This window comes from Heterocephalus glaber, unplaced genomic scaffold, assembly GCF_053883595.1.
Source record: "Heterocephalus glaber isolate CG9 unplaced genomic scaffold, H.glaber_assembly_v1.0 deba00001461, whole genome shotgun sequence".
NCBI classification, from domain to species: domain Eukaryota; kingdom Metazoa; phylum Chordata; class Mammalia; order Rodentia; family Bathyergidae; genus Heterocephalus; species Heterocephalus glaber.
In genome coordinates, this window is record NW_028258308.1 from 47008451 (window position 1) to 47027456 (window position 19006).

The window sequence follows — 19006 nt, forward strand, 5'->3', positions numbered from 1 at the left end:
TTTGTCAATTTTAAAATTAAACTCCCTAAAGAACACTTTCAATGGAGGGAAAGGACACTCTATGGACTTGGAGAAGTATTTGTATAAATTATAGGCATAAACATCAGCAGTATCTACATAACTTCCTACTGAAGAGCAACAGTGACTAGAGAAGCAAGTACACAATCTTTATAAACAGAGCAAAGGCCTGGTGTAGCTCAGTGGTAGGGCACTGGAGCAGCAGGTGTGAGGCTCTAGGTTCACCACCCTGCATTGTCCAAAACTAGGCATTTGATTTGAAGGCACATACTTCTGAGGAAAATGTGCACATGACCAGTAAGTACATGGGAACATGGTCAACTTTTCCAGAAAACTGAAAATGGGAACTTCAGTAAGAAAAACCTTCACATCCAGTTGGAAACCTACCATTAAAAAGGAAAAGAAGAAAGAATAAAAGAAGAGGAAATACCAGGTGCTGGATTGGGTGACAAGAGTGTTGGCGAGTTGGAAGAATCTTGGTGCATTTCCGAGGGGAATTTAAAGTGTGAGCCACTGTGAAAATGGTGCAGTAGTTCCTTACCATGTTATGCATAGAAGTATCATATTTTAAAGCAATTCTAGGTCATTCAAGAATTGGCTCTCAAAGTAGTGTTGCTGCACCAATGTTTATAACAACATCATTCACAAGAGCCAGAAGTTGGAATTCAAACCAATGTCTGAAGGAGATGAATGAAAAGTACATAAGCTATGTACATCCAGTGGGGAATTATTTGGCCTTCAACAGGAATAAAACTGTGACACATGCTCTAAGGATGAACCTCGGGAATATTATTCTAAGTACAATAAGTCAGACTAAGAAAGGCAAATACTGCATGATTCAATCTTTGTAAGAAACAGAAGCAGTAACTCGTAAACTCAGAGCAACTGAGTTAACAGGACTACAGAGAGGGAGAATGAGCAGCTCCTTTTCTATGTTGTGAATTTGAACTATGTAAGATGGAGGTTTGGGAGCTTCAAGGTGTCGATGGTTGCACAAAAATGAGAATCTGCTGAATGGAATTGAATAGCAGCACCACAAATAATCAAATCAAATTTTATTTAACATAGGGTTTATGACAATAACAAATTTAGAAAAAATAAACCTATACTAAGCCAGTAGGATCACTTCCCATTAGTTCAGTTATTAGAGATCATGAAAAAGACATCACAAAACTTTAATGTTTTATCTGCAATGAAATGTAATGTGGATATTTCCTATAAAGCATCCCACCAAAGTGAGAAATGTTAACTCTTTGTCATCCATTTTAATACTTAGTATGTTTTCTATGATATAAAAATTATTACCAATATGAGACCAATTTGATCATAAATACTACATAAAGCAAATTAAAGGTTACTCCTCAAATGTCAAGTATTTCAAGAATTTCTTCTAGTGTGCTAATGTCAAATTTATCATATTAAATTATAATATGGTAAGTTTGTTGAGCAGTGAAATCAAAACTGGTAAACCCAAGGAGACATATTCTAGGATGTGCAGGATGGATGAGGAATATTTCATCACAGGCCCAATCAGACTGAGAAGCAGTGACCCTGGGAGAGTGTGAGTAGAATACCAGGATCTCCCTGGACTATGACCCTCAGCACCCGAGGAAGCACTGGGGACCCACGGGCTCCTTCCAGGCCTTGGCCCAGAGGCAGCCTTTGAGCAGGATGTGGCCTCTGCAGTCCTGTCCCTGAGGACTTTCCCCAGAGCACGTGGGCTGCAAAGCACCCTCGTCAGGATGGCTGGATTCAGGCCTGGCTCACTGTGGAGAAGCCTGGAAGAGGTGGGTGTGGGCTGCGGGAATCAGGAGGCCCAGAGAGGTTCTGCTCAGGTGGGGTCAGGGTTGGGCACCCTGGGTCTAGGGAGGATGGGGCTGGGCTCTGAGAATGCATTTGTGTGCAGTTCTCCGGAGATTCAGGCTCTGGAGGAAGCACTTGAAATAATAAAATACTAGAATGAGCAATTTGTAATTTTAGAGAGGTTTTCTACAAGAGACCTTGAGAAGGAATTTTTGTTTGATTAAAATGAGTTTAAAAGAGAGGTGAATGGTAGATCATCAGTTTTTCTCCTTAAAAAAAAGTGTGAGTGTGGCTTCAAATTATTGCAAAGTATTTTTTAAAAACATGAAGGTGTGAGCGCCCCCCCCCCCCCCCGCAGGCAGGCGGCTGTTCTTCACCCCCACTGCATGAGGCAGCCTCAGGATGTGCCCCCCCATGCCGCCGGCGCCATCATGTTGTCTGAGGAGGAGCTGGAAGGGTATGAGCTGTAGCCTCTTAGGAAGTGGCCAGCCATGGTGCCCCTGCTGGAGCTGGTTGGGGAGGCCAGGAAGAGCCCCAGCGCCAATAGTTACCGCCCTTGACGCCACCCTGGGCAGAAGGGGAGGAGGAGGAGCTGTATAGGCAGTCGCTGAAGATCACCTTGTGCTGCCTGCAGGAGCAGGCCACAGGATCCAAGGACTCCAAGCTGCTGGGCGGGGCCAGGGGCAGGGGAGGGGTGCATGAACGCACTGCAGAAGCTGAGGAGGGTCAGGGACTGCGTGCAGTGCAACCACTATGCAGCCTTCCAAAGAGTGCTTTGAAAACTGGACATCAAAAACTAAGACGATGTCAAATCCTTGTCACAAGTGATGGTCCATGTTTTCAGTGATGGCATAACAGACTGTGGCAGGATTATGACTCAATTCTTTCGGTGCCTCTGTGGCCAAACATTTGAAGAGCATAAACCAAGAAAGCTGCATCTAACTGTTAGCAGAAAGTACCTCAAAAGTTCGAGTACAAACACAAAGGGACGGGCTAATCAAACAAAGAGGCTGGGATGGATTTGTGGAGTTCTTCCACATAGAGGATCTGGAAGGCTGCATCAGAAATGTGCTGCTGGCTTTTGCAGGTGTTGCTGGAGTAGGAGCTGGTTTGGCATATCAAATAAAATAGGCTTGTCAGTTCAATAGTTGACTGTTAACCCCAGGAACCAAAACAATATACTTCTGTGAAATCACAGTATTTACTTATTTTTCCCCATTAAGTTTATTGGTACATTTTAGGCATAAAATACATTTACATACATCATTGGGATCTTGTTCTATTACATGAGTAGCTTGGTTCTTATTTTTTCCCCATTCCTAGCCCTCCCTTCACCCCCTCCACCCTTCCCTATTTGCAAAGACTTTGTTTACAATTTTTCCTTCTCTCATATTATTTCTTTTCCCTTCTTTCCTTTCCCCTACCCCTCCCACTTCCCCTGCTCCTTTAGACCTTTACTTCCTATTACACAATATCAATTATACATTTTTAAAATTAAAATATCAAGACCTAAGAGATATTACCACAGATTTTACTGAATTTAAAAGGATGTAGAAAGCATATTTCAAAAATCTGTTTTGAAATAAATTTGACAACTTCTAAGAAGTACCTTGGAAGACAAATTAATGAAACTAACTCTGGAGGAAATATATTTGAATAGCATCTATTAAAGAAAGTATATTCCTAGCTTGAAAACCTACCTATATGATGACAACAACAGGCTTGTATATGTTTTAACTGATAAATTATACCAAACATTTAAAGCAGAAAAAAAAGGAACACTTCTCCCCTCATTTTAGGAAATCAACATTGTGCTAATCCTAAAACTGGATAAAGATAATAGAAGAAAAAGTATGAACAGAGATAGAAATTTGTTTAACAAAACAAACTATTAGAAGCCAGATCTGGCAGGATGTAGAACGTGGTTTTGTTATAGGGATGGCAGTGTTGGTTCAGCATTGGAAGGAAGATCCACCCCCAAAAGTCATCATTTTAACAGAGGAAAGGAAAAAGCCATATGATCCTGTCACTAGTTGGAGAAAAATTATTGGACTAAATTCCACAGCTATTCATGCTAAAAGCTATCAGGAGGATAGAAGTAGAACAGAACCTTCTCAACAGATTAAAGACAGGTACTCCATACTTCCAGGGAAAAAGCCTTATATGAATGGAGAAGATCCAATGCTTTCTCAATAAGGTGGGGAAAAAGGGCAGATTTGCTTACTCTTCATCTGTCCATTAAACTTGGAAACATAGGCTCAAACCAAAATAGTCTGGCAATAAAATTACACAATTAGGATAGGATTGGTAAGGTAGAAGCAAAATCTTTATATGTAGATGAAATGATCATCTACAGAGAAAATACTAGGAAATCTCTAGGAGCCCCTAGAACTTGTATTTGAAATTAGCAGGATTAGAAAACACAAGGTATATATAAAAATTCGGGTCTATGCATACTTGCTATAAATGAAGAATTGGATATTGAAATTTAAAAGTTATGTAGGAGTACAAAGGACCTAGAAAAGTAAAAAGAAAAAAATGGTGTTGGAAGAAGTTTACTACCTAATTTTAAGACTTCTTCTAAAGCTATAGTAATCAAGGCAGTATCGGGGTAAGGAAGGACATATAGATCATTGGAATAAAACAGAGAATCTAGAAATAGAACCACACATATATAGTCTACTGAATTTTGAAAGTTTATTTAACATTAACATTTTATAGAATATAAACTCAATTCAAGAGCCAAGGAAAAGATGTTTTCAGCAAATGGCACTAGAACACCTGGTATCCTTATATAAAAAATTAACCTCAACCCTTTATTTCCTTACATAAAAATAACTTGAAGGGATCTATAAACCTTAATATGAAAGCCTAAAAGTATACAACTTTAAGAAGAAATTATAAGCAAAAAGTTTTTATATGAATTTAGGGTAGGCAAGAACTGCCTAGGATACAAAAGACATGATATATAGAAGGAAAAAAATGATAAATGAGATTCCATCAAAATTTAGAATTTTAAGTGACATCATTAGAATGAAAAGTAGTCCTTAGACCATATTTACAATGCATATAACCTATGACCAGAATATATGAAAGACTCTTACAGCTCATTAATAGACAACCCAATTAAAAAGTAGACATAAGAAGATAAATAGCCAGTATGGCAGAAGGAAAGGTGTGCAAATCTACAACCAGAAAAATACTAATCAGTACAATAACAAGATTGAATTATACACTCATTAGGGAGATGAAGTTAAAAGTTTTAAAAGCCTTGTCATGACTTTTTCTTTTTGTTGGATTCTCCACCTTTGCATTTAATTTGTTGCACTCAATGGATTCATTCTGCTGGGCTTTCTGGGGTTGTGATCCTCATTGTCTTTTCCTAGGATATCAGGATATCTTCTAAAATGTTTTGGAGTGCTGGTTTGGTATTCATGAAGTTCCTCAGGTGCTCTTTATTATGAAAGTATCTTATTTCTCCATCAATTTTGAAAGACAGTTTTGCATGGTACATCAATCTGGGTTGGAGGCTGCTTTCCTTTAGGGCTTGAAATACATCACTCCAAGCTCTTCTTGCCTTGAGTGATTGCATAGAAAGTCTTCTGTGACTCAAATGGGCTTTCCTTTGTGTGTGATTTGATTCTTTTCTCTTACTGCTTGTAGAAATTTGTTCTTCTGTTGGATTTCTGGAATCCTAACTACTATATGCCTATGTGTAGATTTTTTTTTGATCAAGGCTAGCTGGAGTCCCATATGCCTCACTTATCTGTATGTCAAGTTCTTTTCCCCTCCTTGGGAAGTTTTCTGCCGTCACTTCTCTGAACAATTTTTTATGTCATCTGCACTCTCTCCTGTGTCTTCATTGACTCCAATCAGTCTTATGTTATTCTTCTTTGCATTGTCTAGCAGCTGCTGGATTTATTTCTCATGTCTCTTTACAATTTTGAAGCAATTTTTCTTGGTCACTAATTGCAATCTTATCTTCAATATCTGAAATTCTATCCTCACATTGGTTCATTCTGCTGTGCAGGCTTTTGATGGAGTTTTTAATCTCCTGGAAATCTCTTTGCATCTGTTTTATGGATTTCACTTGTTTCCTATGATGGGAGTCCATCATTTTCCTCAGATCCTGTATTTTTTCATCTGTGTCCTCTCTAGATTTATTAATCATGTCTTGCACTATGAGCACAATCTTTGCTGTTATCTGAGAAATTATTTCTGATTTCATTTCTCCTAGATCCTCTTTTGTTGCCAGTTTGGAGAGTCCAGGTGGTTGAGTATCAGATTGTTCCATCTTGTTTCCCTCTGGGGTTGCTGTAGGTAATCTAGAAGCCTGTTTTTGAGGTTTATTCACATGTCTTCTCATTTCCCCCTGGGGGTGGGTGGGTGTGTGCTTCTGGCACCCACAGCAGCTCACCTTCTCTGCCCTAGGAGTGTGGAATGGTGGTGGTGGAGCCTCCTTCCAGGTGCTCAGACTGGCTCACCTTCTCTGCCCTAGGAACATGGATTGGTGGTGGTGGAGCCTCCTTGGTGCTGGGAATGGCTCACTTTCTCTGCCCTGGGAGCATGGAATGGCAGCGGGAGAGTCTCCTTCTGGGTCAAAATCACAGTATTTATGAAGCTTGGCTTGAAGCTGTCCAAGCAGCAACTTCAAAGATGGCAGAAACCTAGAAAATTATGGCTACCAGTAATGGGAAAAGTCATCCCCTTCCAGAGTCATAGTGTGAAAGAAGCAAAGTGTAGTTTCAGCAACAAGCAAACTGCCAGACCATGAAACACTCCAGATTTAGTGAAGACGATAGGGTGGAGCTGTATTTCTTACAGTTTTCTACTCAGAACTTTGTCCTGGTCAGTTCTAGATTGTATAAAGAACTAACTATAGTTACTTGTATGCAACCGGGTTGTGCTGGAACAAATCTGATTCATAGCCATGCAGGGCTTTTTCTGTCTGGTTTTGGTAAATATTCCTTAAATAGGTTTCAGGGGCAGGTGGGCTGATGTCACACAAATAGTGGGCTCTGATTAGACAACTTCCTTTGAGTTCTCAAATTTGACCAAATTTAACTGGCACAACTTAAAACTGAGTTCATGAGCTCATCTTTAAAGTTTTCACTGAAAAATTTTCAGCTGTTCCAAGTGAGCATTGTGTGTGAGAGATATTTGATTCCTTATTTATTTAGTTTGTAAAATGATGGCTTACAAAAACAGGCCAGAATCTAGTGGTGCTAGTACTGGGCTTGCTTGTTAAACACAGGTTTAAGCCTCCTATGTAAATAAAAGAAATACTTCACAGTTTCTTTTCCATCAATGATTCCCAAGCTTTGTTTTGAATTTTTGCATTGGCATCTCTGGTCTCTAATCTGATCTACCAAATTTACTGTATTTTCTGTCTTTGAAATATATGCTGCTAGTCCTGCTCCCTGTACAGATATTTACATCCATTTCTACATGCATTTCTCCATCATTACCCTGCCATCTTTGAACTCTTACTTGCCCTTTTAGTTTTCAGCACTATGAAGTCCTACCAGGAGCCTAATTAACCCACCCCACCCAGCTCCAGCTCACAGACCTTCACCTATCATGGACTTTATCCCTTGGGAGTTAGGAGCACCATGGGTGTTGTGAAGGTAACAGTCATAGGTGTGGGAGGGACTTCCTGTTCTTGGTATCCTTGCAGTCCTTTCATCCTACCTTTGGGAAGAAGGTTTCAAAAATCCTCTTGGGAATTTTCAGAAGAGATAACATTTCTTCCTTTAACATATTTGCATTTGAATATGCTTATTGAAATTTTAGAAGGAGGGTGCTGTGTCAAACCCCAGAGTTACATAAGAGCTGCTGGTCAACTAAAGAAAGCTTCTTGTGCAGCTAGAGTTATTTGAAAGCTTCAGTCTCAGGGCCACCTTCAGTCTGCACTCCAGATAAAAATAGATGTGAATAAAATGACAGAGAATGTAAGAGAAGGATTGCCCTGCCTGTCCTTCTTGGAGCCATAACGTCATCTTCCTAGAGCTATCTTTACCTATGTATTTACCATTCTTGATCACAAACCACTTATTTATATCTGTCTCTCTCAATCTAAAAGTACTTTATGTAGTTTTTAATTAATCTTAATTAATCTTACAATCTGGTTAAGGTGACTGAAAAACTTCTCTTCCCATATCCAATTGTGAAGACAAGTGGACAGGTGTGAATGGTGTACAGGAGCCTCATTTCCCAGTTGATGGTTATCAAGGCTGAAATAGAGGAGGGATCTCAGTTGGTGCTTTGGGTCCAGGACATTGAGGCTTACCGAGTCCACATGATTGAGGAAAGGGACTTGTGGGGGGAGGTTGGGGGAACTGTAGTTGATTTATAGGAAGAAGAGGTACATGGTCTTACAAAGTGCTGACTGGCTGCTTAGCTCAGGCAAAATCATTCAAAATGGAAATGGAGAGGCTGCTTGGATAGTGCTCAGTGACTTCTGTTAGTCTTATGCTTCTCTCAGGGAAAAAACACTCAGTCCTCTAGAATTAGTGGTATACCTTCTGTTGGGGGAGGGGCAGGCACCTCGTTTTATGTTAAAGCACTGTTTTTGACAGCTGTGCCAGGAAAGATTAGGACCAACTACATATTAATGAGCTGTAAAATGTGTCTTTCCCTAACTTGTTGTTCTACCTGAGAAAAATAAATGAATCTTTGCAAATTAAAAAAAAAACTTGAAGGTGTTTTAAATATCTAAAATATAAAATATCATGCAATTCTGGAGGGGATAAATGTGGTTGTTGCCTAATGTGGGTTGATCATGAAATTGATAATCCACACAATGGCTGACATCATCTAAAATTACTTTTAAAATATTTATTAGTGCATTTTAGGTATATAATATAATGACATTCATCACTGGAAATTTGTACCATTACATAATATATCTTGGTTCTTATTTTTTTCCCCATTCCCCTGCCCTCGCTTTAAAATTAATTTTACTTGATATATAGTATGACTCTGGTACACTTTAAATGATTCTCTATTCTTGAAATTATGGTTAGTTTAATATTAGTGATGACATATAATAAATTTTCCATAAAAAGTTGCATAAACTCAAATAATATTTCAAAATCTGAGATGGTATTTGATCTTAAATTATCCAAGATATTTACAGAAAAATTCACATTTGAAAGATACATATTTACTTAGAAAAGGCACATGTGTCATGGCTAGACCTATGAGAAGCTACCTGAGCATGGAAAATATTGGAATCCATTTGTACATTCTTTTATATGGACATAGTAATGTGAATTATATTATACAGGAGAAGGAATATATTCATGCCAATGCATAATGTGTTCAAAATGATGCTGATTCCTAGGCATGAGCCCTTTTGTCATGTAGATTACCATCTAGGTTGAAATAATTCTGTGTTTAATTTGATAATTTTAGCAAACGTTTGCAGTAATTAGTATAAGAATGGTGAATTTGAAACTGAATTTGAAGTAGAGTTTTGGGGGCAGTGGCTGCAATTTTACACCCAGAAGTGCTTTACACAGTAATTCAGGAATATGCCTCTGGGTGTGAAGGGAACCCAGGACATTTGTAAACCCTGGGGATGAGTCACAGGAGGGGAGTATCAGATGGGCTCCTGTGGAATGAAAGGAAGAAGCAACATCTGAGAATCCAATTCCTCATGAACTGTGCAACATAGATTTTCTTATGTCCTCCTTTCCCTTCTGTTTTGAGAACATTTATTTATTTTTGGAAATGAGTGCAATTACATGACAAGATCTCAAAGTACATTTTTTTTTAGATAAACACTATTTTAACTCATATGAATCTGTTGATTATAAAAGTCTTTTAAAAATGTACAAAATATGTAATCAATGTTTTACACTAATGCATTTTGGAAAATGAATTTCTTTTAAATTTAAATATACTATATTTAAACTAAAGCAGTAATGAGTAAAATTACCTGTCTTGGGGGCAATACTTTACTCTAAAGAATAATGATTGTAAATAATTGAGGTTTTCCTAGGAATCATGGATGCATCCCAGTCATGCATCTTTCTCCACCCACCACTGCCTGATTGGGCTGCTTCACAGGTCACATTAGCAGTTCATGGCCATCACTGGTGCACAATCATCTCAGTTGTCAGGGAAACCATGGCAGCACCTGCATGGAAACCTTTATGCATGGAGAGCTGAAGTAGGCCACTGTAAGCCTGGGTGTCTGGACCCACTTGGGACATGCTGACTCTCCCCCCATGGACCAGCCCAGTGCAAGCTCATCCTTGGTGCAGGCTGAGGAGGGACCCACAGGTCTTGTCCACCATGGCAGTGCATTTCCCTGAGGAGTGGGAGAAGGGGAATTGTGTCAGACTCTGTGCCCAGATTGGGCAGACAGCAGCATGAATCCACCCCAGCCTGATCCACATTTGCAGGAGGAAACCCTGTGATTCTCTCACTCCTCTCTCAGAACACCTGGCTGCCTGCTTAGGTTCCACCTCTGGCTGATGCTGATCCATACTCATGGGGCTTCCTGGAGATATAAGATTTAGGATACAGTAATATGAATACCAAATACACACTGTGCATTCCAAATCTCTTCAAATCCTAAAAATGTTTCTTGCTTTTATATCTTTTTAAATGACTGAAAATAAAGTTGCCCCTATAGCACAGAAGTAATAATAATATAATAATATATGATATATTAAAACAGCATGAGGAATTGCATTAACTTTGTACTTTACTAGAAACTTGTATGGAACCACTTGAAGGAAGGCATTGTCTCCTGAAAGATTCAGTGCCAGGACGGGGCGGGGGGGGCGGGGGGCGAGCAGTGCTTGTCTGTACTATGGAGGACAGGTTCCTGGGGAGATGGTTTGCATTTTATACTGCCCTGAATTCACTTCTAATTTTAAATTTTCAGGTCGGTCCTTTATGCTTTATCTTTTAAAAATGTATTTTATGTTCATGAGCACATTCAATATGTCTTCTAACTCCATGCCTGGCATCTAGGGAAAATAGTTATAACATGTGAGTTCCAGACGGTTTGGGCAGCCCCTATGCCTGGTCCCTATAACCTAAGTTGGTCAGGTTTCTCATCTATGCCAGCAAATATCTCCCAACAACTTAAAAGAGTAGAGGTTAAATTTTGCTCTTGGATTCAAAGAATTCAGTCCTTGGTCTCCTAGCTCTAAGACAGGGATATCAAAAGACATGGAAAAAAAACAAAAACAGGAAACAGCAAGAAAACAGCACAAGAGAGGAAAGCATCACAGTCTCAATATAGACCTTCAGGTCATGTCTCCATGAACCTCACACACCCATAAATGTACTTTACTAATCCTCTAGGTGGCTTCTGATGTAGTCAGTATCACACTTCAAAGAATGGGAAAATCCTTGAACATGGATGCCACTATTTGATACCATGATAATTTATGTATTTGGTCCAAGTATGGAAGTTACAATTGATAATTACCAGTTAGTTGGGTGATTCTTTACATTCTTATTTTGTTCACTATTCTAACCTTGGTGAGAACACCTACATGTACCAGATATATGAGCATGCAACACCTAGAGAAACAGGGCAAAAGAGGAGACAATTAGAATGCCTAGTGGGAGGGAGTAGCTAAGTGACTGAGCACACTCAGCAAGAGCATTCATGAATCCACCAAGCACATGGAAACACACACTGAATGAGCCAGAAGAAGGATTTGCAATGTTGACATTAAGTATCTGGGGTGTTGGTTTCTTTCAGCAGAGATTCTACCACACTGGATGTATGTATCCAGCTACAGCAGGAGGTGTTGGGTGCCACCCCATTGTGTCTAGTTCACATAAGGAATAATGAAAAAAATTCATGTTATCTAAAACAAATTTAGCAGGAGAATTGGAGTTCTCAGGGCAACTGTGGTCTTTGCAATAGATTTAGTGATAGTATCCAATGTTTGAAATAATAAGATATCTATCTTATGTTAATTTTATTTACTTTTACTCAAAACCAGTGTAGGAGCATTTTTTAAAAAGATGCCCCCTTATATGTGCTAAATTATTCTTCATGCAAATTAAGAGTTATAGAAAAATAATCAATTTCATTTAGCCATGGAGTGAAAATGGTACTAATCAAGTCTCTTCCCAGTCATTGCCCCATGAACTTTCCCACATGAACAGTGGGTAATTACATCTCTCAGATGAAATGGATCCTGGGGAGGCAGAAGGGAGCTCCCTGTGGGATGCCTTGGGCATTCATTTCCACCTTTAGGGAAGCACTAGTAATATCAATTTCTCAGGCTCCATTATCAGAGTCTAAGATACACTTGAATGCTACTGAAGATTATCAGATTAGGGATGTGAATTTTTTCTAAACTATTGCATTATCTTCCATTTGGTTTTCTTAGTCAATTTCTGGTGTAATTTACTCATAAAGCCATCAATGTAGAATCTCCCTGTTGCTAAACTAAAGTTAGCAATTTGAGTGTGTAAACATAAAAACCGAACCATAAAGGATGAAACATTTTGGTTTCTACATCAATGAAACTCATTAGACATAAACCAGAGAATCTTTAAGATCAGGAAAATGCTTCCTTCTAACTTGATGCTGAGGCTTGTATGCAGTCCATGCTCCAAAATTTGTGTGCCCTGCTCCCCAGTGTAAGGGTAACAGGAGATGACAGAACCTATGGATGTGGGGCCTGGTGAGAGTTAAATAATTTATGGGTAAAATCCTCCAAAAAGACTAACAAAGAAGCAAATGTTTATCCAAAGAGAGTGTTGTTTAAATAGACCAAGCTGAGGTCTTCACCAGTTCTCTTCTCTTTTCTCCTTTCCTCTCCACTCCCTTTCCCTTGCTTCCCCTCCCCTCCTCTCCCCTCCTCTCCCCTCCTCTCCCCTCCTCTCCTCGCCCCTCCCCTCCCCTCCCCTCCTCTCCTCTCCTCTCTTCTCTTCTTCCCATTACTTTTTCTCCCATGGGCCACTCACCAGCATTAATGCCCCAGCCATGGACTTTGACCTCCAGAACTGTTTGCTAAAATACATTTGAAAATGAAGCACTCCCCACAGGTACTGTGCTATGCTGAGCACAAAAGAGACCAAGACACAGGACAGCTAAGCTTTCTGAAGAACCTATGAATTAAAAATTCCTACTGAACCTTATCTTTTCCTGTATAAAGAAAGGACCAGGAGACTTTCATGGTTACAGAGGACATTATTCTCCATCTCTGAGCTTGGGAAAGCTGTTCTTTGTGATTCATTTGGGAGTAATAACAGGGAATCTTGTGACTGTCACTGTCATCTTGACAGACACACATCTGTACTCTTCCAGGCACTTTTTTTATAAGCAATGTGGCTCTCATGGACCTCAGCAGGATCTAAGTTATTGTTCCCAAAGCTGTAGTGAATTCTATGATTGGCAGTAAGATGATCTCCCAGACAGAGTGTACTTCACAGATTTTCCTGTTCACACTGTGTGTGGCTGTGGAATTTGCCTTCCTGGTGGTCATGTCCTATGACCACTATGTGGCCATTTGTCACCCTCTGCACTATGAGCTCATCAGTAGCCTGAGTCTATGCTCTCAGGGCACAGCTGGCTCCTGGGGCTCTGATCTGATTTACTCTGCTATCCACACAGGTGCTTTGTTCAGGCTTTCCTTCACCATGACCACTGTGATCCAGCAATATTTCTGTGATATTCCTCAAATTCTGAGGATCTTATTACCAGATGTCCAGTATTCTGAATTTGTAATCATTGCTGTGTGTTTGCTTTGCCTTACTGTGTTTTGCATTTATGTTTGTGTCCTATATTATATTTTAAGGTGTTTTTAAGACCAATTTAGTGAAATCCCCTAACAAAGCCATGTCCACCTGTACCATGCAGCTGGCCATTTGGTTTTTGTTTGTCATTTGGGGAGCAATAGGTCTCTTAGGTCCCATTGCAAAGAAATCATCCCTTAAGAATCCTCTGACTGCCATGTTCTACACCATGGTGCTCCCATTTCTGAACCCCATCATCTATGGTGTACACCCCAGGGAGATCAGTGGTTGTCAGAGAAGAATGTTCAACAGATATTCTCTGTTCACAGTCAAGAATTATCTTGACTAAAACAAAATATTAACTATCATTTGGAGTATTTTATTTTATACTTGATACGTATTCTTAAATTGGGATCTATACCTTTGAATTATCTAATTTTATTTGACTGAGTACATTTTTGATTTCTGCATGAATTATAAATCCATGTCTAAATTTTCTTTTTCAGTACTTGTATGTTATATACACATTTCCCAAAACAGTAGAAGTCTGGTGTGCATTGGCAAATTGTCTCAAAAATGTTTGGGATGATTTTGAGGTAAAAACAAAGATAGGTACCATAGAGAGCAGTGTGTGAGTTATGTGTGCCACCTTAACAGACGCCTGTGCTGCTGAGATAACCTCAGTTGTTGGATCTGTCCAACCTGGAGAAGCACACTGTGTGTGGTCCTGTGAGAAGACCCTGCTCTCTGCACTGTGCTCTTTTGCACTCACTTTTCCACTCAGGATGGGATAAATGACAAGGAGATTAGACAGGGGATCAACTCAGGCCTGAGAACAAGATGGGTGATCAACACTAAGAAACTGCACAGGACCCTTTGCTGCATCCTCTAAAACCCTTTTGATTCACTCAGTGAAAATTAGGACACAAAACAACTGGAAACAAAGTCTTTGTAAGTAGAGAGAGGTGAACTTCTCAAAATTTTTATTTTGGAAGTTTTGTTTTCTCCCTGTGCTCTGAATGAATAGATGAACCTCGTGCTTTATTTACTAAAATTTGTTCATGAAGGAAAATAGTTATCAGATTGTAGCACAGAGACAGATGAAAATATAATTACTCCTGGGATTTACCTGGGGAGTAACAGGTAATGCTTCCATGTGTGGTACATTTTACTCATAAAATAGTGCATACAAGTGCATTGATTGAAAATGGAGATGTTTTTATTTTTCTGATACCCAAGAGCTGATCCTGCAACCTAGAGATTAAAATAAGTACAGTATTGGAAATTTGGTGTCTCAACGGAATCCAAAATTTTCTAGAGTTTTGTCCAGATGCCCTGTCTAGAAAAACCTCAGCATCAAGACTCTGGTGCACATTTAGCCCTAGTCTAGCATTGGAACAACAGGCACATCAGGCTCCCTGTGTCTCCATACTTATTGTTCCAGACAGAAGCAAGGGGTGTTTGGCCCCATGGACCTCCTGCCATCCAGAGTTCATATCCTTGTGAATGTCTGGATGTGGCTCACCCTCCTCTGATGTCTGAGATGGAACTTTCAATGTTTCATCACTGAGGAGGCTACATCTGTTCTCCAGCTTTATTTAGGTATAGGTGACAATTATGTATTTATATAAGGTGCAAATCTGTTTTACTTTCTGTATTTGTCATCAAATATTTACTCCAACCAAGCTTGCTAACATATCTACATTTCTTTTTAAAATATAATAGTATCAGGGTCATCTTCATAGCTACTTTCAAGGAAATAAGATCTCTTTCAAATTTATATTTAAATGACACAGTTGCAAAAGTAGAATGTCAACAATTCTGAATGAATATGAATTTCTTTTGTCCTATTTTATCTCTTTACTTAGAATTATTTAGATTTTTCTGTCAAGATTTATTTTCCTCCAGATATTTGAATGAATAAGAAGATTGTTTTGTAATTTCCATACTCATTTTATAAATTACTCCAGTTCTTTGTTTTAACTCTCTACCTAGAACATATGATTTCTATTAATGGATTTATGAAATTTCACATCAGTATATTTTAGAATTTTAAATGAAAATACTATTATGAGAAGTTTTAAAATATAATACCCAAGTCCTTTACACTAAGAAATTTTTATTTCTAGTTTTTGATTTGAATAATTTTATGCATGTATTTATTTACACATAATAATCATACACATATAAAAGATGCTTTCTCAATCCTCAATGTTTTCAAAGAGGAATGTTGAAATGAGAGTAATTATCAAATCCATTGTCAGTTCTACTTAACATTTTTAAGTGTGAACGTTCAGAGTCTACTTTGTTCAGCTACTGAAAATATATCATGAGACTGTATGTTCACCATTCTGTGCAATAGATCACTAAAGCCTAATCTTTCTGTGTAGTTGAAATTTTGGACACTTTGATCAATATTTCCCTGTTACCCACTGAACTTCCTCTGCCAGGATCTGGTAACAATTGTTTTACTCTCTAGATGTATGAATTCAACTCTGTGAGATTCCAGATAGAAGTGATTATGCCTGGCATGTTTCACCTGGAATAAAGCCCTCAGGGTTCAGCCATGTTGGTGCAAATGCCAGGACTTCCCTGTGATTAACCCTGTATAGTTCCATTCCATTAGTGTATGTGCTGGATTTTTTTTCCTCTATCAGATGAGGGACATCTAGGTTGCTTCCATGTCAACAAAGCTGCAGCTAATAAGAGATGAAGATATTTCTCCAGTGGAATGATTTCAGTATCTTGGATATACCAGTGATGGGATTGCTCTATGATATGTGCTTTGGCTTGTATCTAGTTGTCCCCATAAAGCCTCATGCCTCATACATGGGGGGCTTTTTGGAGGTGTCTGAAACTAGGATGTGTGAATATATATGGATTATAGGTTTGTGACAACTGGATTACTCTTTGTGGATAATTTTGAACATGAAAGATTGTTGAATTTTGTCTAATGATTTTCTGCATCTATTGAGGTGATCTATAAATCTGTCTTTCATCCCGTCAATCTATTCTATCATTTATATTTATTTGCATGCATTCAACCAAATTTGCTTCCCAAGAGTAAATCCCAAGTGGTCATGCTAAACTTACCATTAATGTGCTGTTGAATTGAGTTTGCCTGGATTTTCTTGGGGATATTAGATGTATGTTCATGAGGAATACTGGCTGGCAATTTATTTTCTTGTACTGTCTTTTTTTAACTTTGGTATGAGGATAGTGCTGGATACATAACTTGAATTTGAAAGAATTCCCTCCAGAAGCTGATCCAGCAGGCACAACATAAGCTCTGAAAGAACCTGTAGTCCCATTGAGAAAACACAGACAAGCACTTGTAGCACCAAGAAAAACAATGCTTATTGCAAGATGCAAAGCAGAGTAGATTTTACTCTGAAAGTGACACTTTCAGCATGGTAGACTAGCTTTGAAGAAGAAATCCACTGCAGTGGAACCATATTTAGAAGTGGTCTGATCAGAAACCAATTTGAGAAGAGGTTTATTGGATAAGACTGAGTTCCTATGGGAATCAAAAGTCACAAAACACATGTTCTGGCTCTTGAGTGGGATGCTGAGCTGAGCCCTTCTTCAGGCCACAGGGTGTTATTGCACTGTGGGTTGCTCAGTGCACTTGCTCCCAGGCTGCTGAAAGCCAGGAGCTCCATGTCTTAGCCTGCTCCCACTGCTGGCAGCACTCGCCTGATTCTAAAGGCCTGCTGCAGCCAATGGGATCCATCAGATGAGACCCAGGCAGAGATCATCCAGCTGCTAAAAAGAGAGAAGGTGAGCATCATGAAAGATGACCCAGAAGAGGCTGAGTTAATTTTGCATGATGCTCTCACCTTGCCTATCAGAATGATAACAATAAGGCTACCCCTTACACTTATGATGTGATGGCCAACTGAGGATTTATAGGAGGTCAGCTTGAAGATGCTGAACAACTTTTTAAGCAAAAATGAGTTACCTGCTTGGAGGGGGTATGAAGCAGGAAGACAACATAATAATTGAAATATCGCAGAAGCTGGCCAGTATCTATGCTGCTCAGAAGAGACAAGAATTTGTTCTTGCTGGATATGAATTCTACATTTCAACACTAGTGGAAAAAATTGAAGGAGAAACAGAGTTAGCAGAAGATGTTATGTCAGTGGAAATAAAAGCTAATATCTACCTCCTCCTGGGCATGTGCCTAGATGCCTATGCATGATAACGTCTGTTTTCCAAACAGCCATCACTGGCACAGAGGATGTCTGAAAATGCTCTGCAGATTTCTGAAGAAATATAAGGAGAAAGACCCCACAGACAATTGTGCTGATGAGTGACCTGGCCACTACCTTGGATGCACAGGGCCACTTTGATGAGGCCAATGTTTATATGAAAATAGCATCAGAACTGGCAGACCAGATAAATCATCCTGAGCTGCACATTACTGTACTCAGTAATCTAGTTGCAATTTTGATACACCAAGAATGATACACACAAGTAAAAGAGATCCACCAGGAAGCACTGAAGCAAGTAGATCTGAAAAGAGATGGGGATTCTACACAGCACATCAAGGAAGAATTGGCCGAGCTATTGAGAAAAAAGATCTTTGACTTAAAATTATCGAACTCTAAATCTATTTTTGTTGTGGGGAGAATAATTTCTGGTAACCAACAGGGATAGTTATTTCAATGTCTGTGGCACCCAAATCAATCATGTAAATCCTTTGTTCTTGATATTCAGGTTTCCTCCACATAGCCTTAGCGAAGGACAAGTTGTATGCACTGCCAATTTTGCTTTTAAAGGAAAAATAATTTTGACACAAGTAATTGTGACTTCTAAGGACTGATGTTAAGTGAAGGTTTCTGTTGCACTGTGATTAAGTGGTGTTCATGCTAGTCTAATTACAGATTGAGATGGGCTAGTTTTCCTTTGGGTATGGTAATTATACCTGGTTATCTCTACCATAAGGTATTGCTTCATTGATTTACTGCCCTTTCTTCTCTTTATTAAGATCTGGCTGACCAAGCTATTCATCTCATGGCAGAGGGGGGTTATGGTGAGTTAATTCTGTTACAAACTATTTCACAAAGCACAGTGTGGGATTTAATGTATAAAGGAACATTGCCACCAAGACTCCACATGAAGTTTTGAAGTGAACATTGGGTACCTGTGAATATAATACCCACATGATTATTGTTAATAAAAGTGAGCTATTTGCCTGGTTTTATGTAGCTATTAAAAATGGTGGTGTGGGTGAGGAATGATGCAGCCTCTTGCTTGTCAGTACTGAGCATTCAATATTCTTTACATCTGGGTACAAGGAATCATCTTTAAAGATACACCTGGTCTATACTTAGACCTCACTCAAATTAGAGTTTTATGAATGTGGATTTAATAACCAGTAATTCTGATGTATGTTGCTGGTATAGTAGAACCACTGACTTGGATAGTAGTTAGTCCTGGCTTTCTGATTTTGGAATCTCAG

General features: G+C 39.1%; 2 pseudogenes; both read left to right on the forward strand.

The window, feature by feature from the left end:
- Positions 1 to 2207: 2207 nt before the first annotated feature.
- Positions 2208 to 3004, forward strand: LOC101722895 (induced myeloid leukemia cell differentiation protein Mcl-1 homolog pseudogene; annotated as a pseudogene).
- Positions 3005 to 17316: 14312 nt separating this feature from the next.
- Positions 17317 to 18201, forward strand: LOC101723244 (tetratricopeptide repeat protein 19, mitochondrial pseudogene; annotated as a pseudogene).
- Positions 18202 to 19006: the final 805 nt, after the last annotated feature.